The sequence below is a fragment of the Halyomorpha halys genome, unplaced genomic scaffold (genome assembly GCF_000696795.3).
Source record: "Halyomorpha halys isolate HHAL.00 unplaced genomic scaffold, Hhal_1.1 Scaffold749.1, whole genome shotgun sequence".
Lineage (NCBI taxonomy): Eukaryota > Metazoa > Arthropoda > Insecta > Hemiptera > Pentatomidae > Halyomorpha > Halyomorpha halys.
The window spans coordinates 207304-216222 of NW_027116653.1; the positions used below are offsets into that span (position 1 = coordinate 207304).

The following is an 8919-nucleotide window of genomic DNA, read 5'->3' on the forward strand; positions in this document are numbered from 1 at the left end:
TATATATTAAAAGTATTTATGTATATGGAGCAAAAGAGGGATAAACAGAACCCAATGAACTGTTGAGTGAGAACAAAATTACAAAGATCGAGAAAAGAAACAGATATATCTTTATGAAAAAATAGAGATTCTTCATTATATAGAGCGTTCACACACACATGCACCTATGTGTATATATATGTTTATATTCTTTCAATATTGAAACTTTACGTCTTCATTAACTAGCCTTATATAAAAAATAACTGCAAGAGGAGTTCATAAAAAAATGGTACAAATGAAGCACTTCATTAATAGTATTATTATATCGGAAGGAGATAGTTGATCGTAGGAAGATAGTCCGGGTAGTGGTTAATAAAGGTACAAAATAGTAGAAAAACTATTTAATGTTAACTTAATTTGGTTAACAGTAAATATATTTTTTCTAATATTTTGTATGTTTATTGACCTTCACCTGGACTATCTTTCTACAATCTAATATTATTATATTTATTTTCATTAGAGGGAGAACACTAAAAGGGGATAATGATATGAAGTGCCAATAAAATATAATTGTTATTACACCCATCAAGTGATAGGGTGTGAAGTGAACTGTGCAGTACTTGCCAGGGTAGTTTAAAGGAAAGACTGTCAAGTTATGATGAAGATAAATTTATGTCCTTAAATACGCAAATGATGTTTGAAAGTTTGTGCAGTGTTTATAAGTTAACAATTTTTTTATTCAATTTAGTAGGTAATTATAAATTAATATTGAAGATTGATGGAAATTTGAGCTACAGATTAATATCTTTATTGAAAAGAATAAATTGTCACTTCATTTTAACAAACAACCAATGTCTCAGGGAATTGATTATTTGAACATAGAAGCCAAGCTTTGTGACCTCACTCAAGCTGATTTGAAGAGGAAGGTGAAAAATTGCAATTTTTAGATAATACTTTTTGTTTCCTCTCAAGCCCTATTGGTGTGAATATGAGTTCACCTAACTCAATAATCTTCTTTGACACCAACACAAATATATTAAATTGGGAGGTCTACTTTACAGCTCTAAAGGGAGGCTGACTTTAGGGGCAGATTTTCAAGTTCTTAAATAATGAAAATTACTGTAAATACTGATAATATTTTTATTTTTTAAAAATATTTTTTACCAAAGAAACTCATAACTAGATAAATTTTGCTTTTTTCCCAGCATTTTAGATTAATGTTACCCTATATTGTTTGGAAATCACTAAGCAAAAACAAATTAGGAGGCCACTTTTGGCACACTGCCTCTACCAGTAGTCAGACATATTACCTTCTATCAATTTAGAGGAAACATTTAGCTAAACTAGAAGTTAAAAATAGGAAAATTTATAAATAAAAAAATTCTTCAAATATTAAATCATTAATTGAAAAAAAACAAAAATCCACAACCTTAAAAAAGTAAAAAATGTTTACTATCTCACAGCCAGATAAAAATGGTATACAAATACATACTATAAAGGCACACAATATAGATAATCATCTGATAATATTCATAGGATAAGATTTACACACTAATTATTACAAGGTGTTATTCCTCTTAATTAAATTATAAGAATCTTGCTGAACATTATTCATCTTTAAACTGTACACAACCAGGAAGTCCTTGCATTTCTCAAGGCAACCAAAACAGGATCAACAATAACAGATCAAATATCAAACCATTTCAATACATTAAACCAAATAAAAAATTTTGTCATATCAACTATTTCTTAACGAATACATTTCATTTAATGCCTAAAGCCGCAAAGTAATGATTAGGCAGACAATAATAAAAGGCTAAATAAATAACTTATCATATTACTAAAAATAAAAAAGTAATAATTATTGGTGTGCTTACAAAATTCATAACTGTTATGCGTACCTACATTTAGTTAGGTAGTTAATTCAGTATACAGTCAACAAAATAGCAATATTAAATATTTCAAATTATTTTCCCCCAAAGTTTTTAGAGTACTTATTTTTTTGTTTCACTAAAATTGTTACATACATACAGTTTACGTCAAACAGGATAGTTATCAAATCAATTTTGAAGAAAACAAGGAAACTAATAACAATCAAGGTACTGTTTACATGAACAGCACTTAATTTAAAATTTCTAGATAAACACATTCTGTGACAGCTTCATGGCCATTTTATAACAAAGCAGTATGTGATATAAAAATACATCAGCAGTAATATAAATTTTATTGGAATTTTCTTTAATTTCATTGCTTATAATCTATGTTCAAGTAAGATTTAATAATGCCAACTGTTGTCAACTTCCAAATATTCTATTAATTAGAGATATTTTATTACAAAGTGATTTACTAAAATAGTATGACTTAAATTTAAAAAACAAATATCTTTTGTTCCAAATATATTTTATGAAGCGTTTACTTCAAAACGTTTAGTTTTAGGAATATTATATATAGTGGATTACTTGAGAGAAAAATGAATCAAGAATACTTTTTATACCAATATACATACAAAAATTCTAGTGAAAAACTTCTGTCAAACATAATAATAAAACTTCTATAAAATCACAAACCGTATAAGACAAAATATTTTTCTATGAATGTTCATAGTCAAGGAGATGGAACAGAACAATTCAAGCTTGAAGCATAACATAAGCAATTACTTAAAAACAACTCCCTAATAACAAGACACATGCTGAAATATTACAGCACTAATTACAAATTATTAATTGTCTTTCAATGTAAACCATTCAAAAACTCATTTTTCATTAACAAGTAGTGAAGATATCATACATTAAAATTATTGACATGTTAAAGAGTACATTTCTATTCCTATGCCTAAGAATTGATGATTTATTCAATATTTTGGGATGCATATAACACTCAAATGCAAGACATATACAAAAAAAAAAGAAGATATGACAGGAGTAAATTATTTCAACAGTTGTTGCTATAGATTTATGTAACTCAGATTATCATTAAACATAAGGAATTATAAAATTTAAGTCCACTGCCAGAATATAGAAGGGTTAGGAATGATAAACAAAAAACTTGTTTATGTAGTATCAGTAAATTGATTCAGTATAAGCCATTAAATTAGATTTTAAAGGTATACATAGACATTCTGAATCAACAAACGTTTACACCCACAGATTAAAATAGGAAAAAGTTCTTATCACTCAAGTTGGAGGAAATCTTACGTTATTTTAAGAAGGTTATAAATAAACATATTTTTACTTACATGGTTTTAATTTCATCTTAAGATGAATACATTAGTCCTAATACATGTAATAACACAATATAAAAAAATAGAGTCAATTGTTAAAAGTTTTTTTTCTAAAACATAGAAATAAGTCCATAAAAATAAGTCTCTTTATGACACATCACTTTGTTATGAGGCACTAAAAAAAATAACAGAAAAACTTTCGCTATAATTCCATATCTTGCGCTTCGTCTTCACTAAAATCAGACAAAGAAGATTCGCTGCCTGAGGAAACAGTCTGCTGTTCTTGTTTTCTTAATGCTTCCGCTGTTGCGTATTTTCTGACGAATTCGAGAACTTTCTTCTTATACGCATCGGGTTTATGTAAATATAGAGAGGCTGCATCACCATTCAGGGGATCTGATGGATTTGGGTAGGTAAGTAATTGGGGCAAAAAAGACTCAAATATGTTTGACAGGTCGTAGAGCGCAGTCCAAGCTTGATTGATTACGTCTAGACATACTGTTCCGGACACTTCATCTATATTGGGATGATATATTTTGTTCATGAATCCTATTGAGGGAGATTTAAAGGGATACTGATCGGGAAGATGAACACGAACTTTCCAAATACCTCCTTCGTAGGGAGTACCTTGCGGCCCATAGAACTTGACACAAAATTCGTTCAGCCCATCAAGAAACGTAACCTCATGTTTACTTTCGATAAGTTTCATAACATCAGTGTCCATACGCCGTTTACCCGCACCAGGCGACGACATCACTTCAGCGGCTGACCAGCAACAAACACTCTCGGGGAAGACTCGCATAGAGTGGGGAGCTCTTCTCCCCCACTCCTGTAATCTATCCCGGTCATTATTTTGATCCGTCTCAGTAATTGCGCTTTCAAGATATTTGCTTAATAATCAAAATCAACATGGAATTCTTTCTAAACGAAAACAAAAGAATACACTCAACCCAAAATAACGACAAATAATTTAAAGAAAATAACAAATAATAATTAATTTTGCAATTTAAGGAATTATTTTTAATCAATTATTAGGTTAAGATGCCAAAAACCAGTTGCACTACACACATTTTAAGCAATATTATAGTTATTTTAAATTATTACATATGAACGTTGAAAACAATAAAGAATCATCATGCTTGTCAACAATAAATAAACTTTTAGCAATTTATAAAATACTCATGAATTAACTAAAAACGAAACAAAAAAACTTCAGCTTATAAATGCAGTATATTTTTCAAACAAAACTTAAACGTTTGAACACAATTTCTGTCAAGACAAGGGTATTGATATTGAAGATAACGATTTGGTAGTCCAAAGAGTAAACCAACATTTACAGAAAAATAATGCTATAATTTTCATGAAAATTATGATTACAAATTGATATTATAAATTATATAAATATATGATAATGATAAGAAATATAAATTTAAGCTAGTAGTATGTTGTTCATTTCTTCTTATGATTCAAGAAAATAAATTCTTTAATGTGGTACCCACCTCATCTAATGTGCTATGGGCCCTCTTTTGGTTGAAGACGACTCTGGTCATTTAAATGGGCCATTATCAAAGAAAGGGGCAAAAAATATTTTGACCATTTGTGCGTTCTGTTTTTGATCTTGAAGCTACGGACATTGTTTAATTATCTTAAAAACTATATCTAAAAGTAAATTTTTTCATTTGTGAAATATTTCATAAAATATTTCTTTCACATTGAAAATTCATTAAATATTTGAAAATTCTTTCAATATTTATGGCTGCGTCCTGTCCACACATGATTTTATCAGCTTTAGATTTCTATAAGTTCTTCTCAGGGGAAAAAACAAAAACAGTTCGGTATATTTTTGAATACTTCTGTATATTAAAAAATGACTATCTTCATAAACAAGATAAGATATTAAGAAAAAAATGTAAATGTCCAGCGCCACGGTCCTGTCCTATTTGTTTTTTTAATTTTCACGTCTATCATTTTAAATTTTTAAATTCCTTCATTCTGGCTTTTTCAAATGCTTTTCAGCTGTCCAAATCACCGAATAAACTCTAGATGCAGCCAACTCTGAGGGTTTCGTGAGTGTGTATGTCGTTTGGGACTTGAATACTTCTTGCATCAAGCTCCTGGCCTACACGTGAAGAAGACAGGGTATTCTAGAAAATTTCATGTTTTGTCAAGGTTCTGTTCATCTCCAACTGTCTTCTCCTGTAAATTCGAGGATATTATTAAAATTGAATAAATATTATTAAAATTGAGAGTATGAACTAAGGGTAAATTGTAGAAATAATGAAATGATAATTTTTACAAAAAAATACTATGTTATTTTATTATATATAGATGGTTGAACTATGTGAATTGAGGAGATGGTCCATGTTGTGCTAAAAAAACAACAATTAAAAAATAGTTTTAACTAAGTAATAAGAGTCAACATTATTCACATTGTACGTTTTCATCATGGATAAAGGAAAAATAAAGTGAACCTAATATAAGAGTATAAAAGTAAAAGTATAAATCTACTAGTATATTGGTGCTTCTCAAAAAAATGTCAATTATAGAGATGTTGGAGTATGCAATAATAAGAGATTTGTTTTATCGACAATTTTTCGCTTTTTTTAAATGTTATTCTCACCCCTTTGTGAATCTTCAGAAGGAAATTTCTTGAATCTAAAACTGACATCTGTGTCAGAATCACTGTCTAAGCTCAATAAAACCGTTTTTTACTGTCTACCAACTTGTTCAGCTTACAACATAAAGAGTGATTTTCAGTAGACTATATTGATGATTTTCATCATCGCGCTCGTTCTTCTCTGACATTAATTTTTTGCTTTAATCTCAAAGTTTGGCTTCCCACTAAAGCCCATCTAAAGGTTGCTATTGATATTTTTATATCTACCTATCTAACTAGGATAAGCAAGTTTTCATTACCACTTCTACGCATCAATCAAATTCTAGCTATCACAGCTGTATCATTGTTATTACTTAGCTGCTGACCTTAGATGAAATACCATCAGTTTCCGAAAACTGACAGATGCGACCAATATTTATCCAGATCTTTATGTATTAGAAATAGGACAAGATTGAATTGGTATATCAATATTTTTCATTTGAGAGTTATTTTAAATTATAAATAAATATCATGGAATTCAATTTCTTAAAGAAAAATATTAATAATACGATCTTCTTTTCCTTTTAAGAAAAACGATTCTAAAATTCAAACTTTGAGCAACAAAATTTTTAAATTTGAGTATCTTTTAGTTATTGAACATTAAACATAATTTTTGTATGAATTTTATTCTCTCTTACCAGTTCTAGGTACCAAGACTTCAGCTGTAGAGAAAATGTACCTTTTTTTTAGAAATTATAAGGTTGAATTTTTTTTTTTTCATAGACATTTAAAATGATAAGTAGATATGAACTTAAATATTTATTTTTTAAAAGTCTATAATTAGATAATTATGAAAACAAATCTTTAAAATTTAGAATAGTTTTTAATCCTAATTTTTTGTTCAATCTGTTTTTATTTTCAAAACCTCTTTATTTTTCATTTAAATACAAAATACAACAATATATATATATACAAAATATAAATTACATCTTTGTTTGCCGTATGGCATTATAAGACTAATTATAATGTCCGCTGAGGGCGGGTATACACTGGTGGTATAATAACTGTGGGCTAACAGAGAATGGAGAGGGACCATTCCGGCTGGTGGCGGTGTGGTGACTTCGAGCTGCAGAGTCCGGTGTCCTTCCCTCGGCGAGGACGTCTACCAAGGGGACAGTGCTTTGCCACCTCCCAGGTCTTGTTGGAGGGGCGATATCTCTGAAGAGCGGGTTGGCACAGGCCTTCAGCCCATCAAAAAATTTGATGTGTCTTCGGCCTATATACTCAGGCACAGAGGGAAGCTGGAGTTCCTGGTGAATGGTGGTGTTTCTGGCCCTCTGTAGAGTTGTTTCACGGACGATTCGCCGGAGGAAGAATTCTGATAGCTCTGCAGCTTTTCAAGCGTGGTTTGGTAGAGGTGACTCAGCAGGGGTGCTCCATAGAGCAGAGTCGGGCGGATTATCGCCTTGTAGATTTGCAGCTTCAGCCTTAGTGAGAGTTGCGGGGATTTCAGGAAATGGAAGAGCCTGTAGCTCTTATGGCGGGCCAGCTCAAGTCTCTCCCGAACGTGACTGGGGAACGTGAGGTGCCTATCCAGTGTGACGCTCAGAGAATGGAGTTGGAGATTCGCTGGTCGACTTCATACACTTTGAAGGTGGTAGGCAGTGGCTTCTTTCCTTTTTGGAACGACATCACGATGGCGTCCGTTTTAACGGTTAACCCTAATCCCAATACTTTTAAGCGCATTAGTGATGGTGGCTGCAGCTTCTTGAGCGTGGGTTAGGGCTGTTTTGGCATTAATGCTGGAAGCGTAGATGCCGATGTCGTGCCTTTGGGTGTGTTCAATCTGTTTTTTCTGATTTCTTATTTTAAATTAATGAATCATTTGAAAACACTGGGAACAACTACAGCTCTTGGAGGAAATTTTCCAGAAAGCAACTTCCTCCGAAATTTTCATAATCACTCATGAATTTGAACTGAAGTATGGTATGGATACGGTGTTTTTTTCTTGGAGCAGCGTCGGGGCTGTATCTAAATAATGAATCTATTCTGCCCATATTCTGAATTGCAACATGTATTGACTCAAAGAATCCCAGTTCGTATATATTTTAACACAATCTATTATGAAAGTTGTATACTTAATTGCCTTTCTTAATCCAGATTGGCTAGGTTACTATTTGGCTGCGTTCAGAAACATTCGTCATTCCATTTACGGTCGCCAGCCAATAAACCATATATAAGACAGAAACCATATATAATAATTAACCAAAAATTAGACAGAATGACAAAACATTCTAATGCAAATGAATTAATAAATAATAAAGCAAAAAGGAATATCTTAAGTTTTATTCTCCAATTTTTGTGATATTTCAGTTACAGAGTTTTTTTTAGTAATGATCAATCATCTCTGAATGTGAATGATTTTATTTTTCTATTATCCTCCTTGATGCCAATATCCCATCTTCACTTTGTGATTCTAATCAGTAATTGTTATATAGAATATATAATGTTTGTTTTGTCACTCTCTAATCCTGTCATAAAACTGAAACTAAGGCTTTACTACTTGACCAGTTTCTATGGTAGTAAGCCTAAAAAAATTGCTGTAATCTTCACAGGTTTTTGGTCTGTTCAGTGCTCTACTACAATTCTTCAGTTAATAGCCAGTGTCCTTCTGTGAGGTCAAATTTAAATATCTGCCAACATTTTTTTGTCTCTTTGAGATCGTTGCAGAGCTCAAGTAATCAAGATTACTTTTTTACAAGTTGCAAAGTAATCGAGATTACTTTATTTTGAGAAATACGCTCTCTTTGCCAGGTCTTCCAGACGTTTCTCTTTTTCTTGAAAAATTTATTCACTTCTGATGAGGGGACTTTTTTCTTTGTTTTGGCGTTTTATATTACTGTCGCTTGCTCTCTCAAACTGCTTTCTGTATGTTAGAGTTTAACTTTTTCAACTTCTTTGTATAGTTTGTAGTTATAATTTTTTTTCTTCATTAGCTACTTTTTCACTCAGTCTGCTTAAATAGGGTTTAATTAGTCTTTTTATATGTCAGTCTTGCTGTCGTAATTTATTATCATAAGGACCGGCGAATCATCAGATGAAAGGTCCTCAACATTTGTATAAC

General features: G+C 31.2%; 1 pseudogene; it reads right to left on the reverse strand.

Annotated features, from left to right (window-relative positions):
• Positions 1 to 1409: 1409 nt before the first annotated feature.
• LOC106685873 (ubiquitin-conjugating enzyme E2 H pseudogene) lies at positions 1410 to 4268 on the reverse strand (annotated as a pseudogene).
• Positions 4269 to 8919: the final 4651 nt, after the last annotated feature.